At 41.9% G+C, this 966-nt stretch overlaps 1 non-coding gene across 1 annotated transcript; it reads left to right on the top strand.

Moving 5' to 3' along the window:
- The first annotated feature begins 343 nt into the window (after positions 1–343).
- On the top strand, positions 344–449 carry LOC118482488. The gene has a single exon (XR_004868522.1). It is a non-coding gene; the product is annotated as a small nucleolar RNA R71 (small nucleolar RNA).
- The last annotated feature ends 517 nt before the right edge of the window (positions 450–966 follow it).

The raw sequence follows: 966 nt of genomic DNA, 5'->3' as shown, positions 1-966 counted from the left end.
TTCCCTTTCCGCTGTGAACTTAAGCTATGTTTTGAAAAATTTAAATTTAGGTCACTAACTATGCTAATGTTTATAACAATAACTAATCCGTTCAAAATAATTAGTGGCTAAGATCCTGGTCGTCACACGCCTCGCGGTAATACTTGGGGGTATGACACCGAATGTCTACCGCTCCTCGAAGATTGGGCCTTCTTCTTCGATGTACTTGCCATCTTTTCCAAATAATCCCAGTCTACATGCTCATAGTTTTTTCCCGAAGGTACCGTTTGATATTGAGCTAAGATCCCGTGTGTCCTCTGGTAGCAATCCTTCATGAAAAGCGTTCATCAATTCCTACATTTATATGTCGTGATGTGGGCAATTATTGAGTAACATTTTAAATCGGTTGAACCCTTCATGAAACAGTTCACCAGTCTGTTGTTGGAAGTTTTTGATATCTTTCCGAGCATCATTAGTCCATTTAGGTGTGTAGAACTCATCCAAAAACAGTTGTTGCATCTCGGTCCACGTGAAGATCAAAGCCGAAGGCAAGGTATGAAACCATTGTTGCGCCTTGTCCTCTAAGGTGAACAGGAACAACACCAATTTTATGTCATCTGAGGTAAATCCTTGACCCCCGATGGTATTGCAATGAGCATCATATGAGGCTATATGCGAATATGTTTCTTCTGTCATTAACCCATGATACTTGGGTAGACTTCAGATGGATTGTGCTCTCACTTCAAATGACCTACCACGTAACTGAGGTATCACAACCAGAGACGGGTTGTTGGTTATTGCATGCTTGAAATGACTCTCGATGCCCCGTACCAGTCCTCGATCATGTCTTCTATGGATGCCCTCTTGATAATTGTTGACTGGCTTAACCATGTTTCGCGGGAGAGGTCTTTGTTGAGCCGACATTTGTTGTACCGGTATTGGTTATATCGTATCTGCTGTTATATCGTATCTGTTGAACCGTTGGTG

Source organism: Helianthus annuus, chromosome 9 (genome assembly GCF_002127325.2).
Source record: "Helianthus annuus cultivar XRQ/B chromosome 9, HanXRQr2.0-SUNRISE, whole genome shotgun sequence".
In the NCBI taxonomy this organism is placed as follows: domain Eukaryota; kingdom Viridiplantae; phylum Streptophyta; class Magnoliopsida; order Asterales; family Asteraceae; genus Helianthus; species Helianthus annuus.
This window is presented reverse-complemented; position numbering and strand designations above follow the sequence as displayed.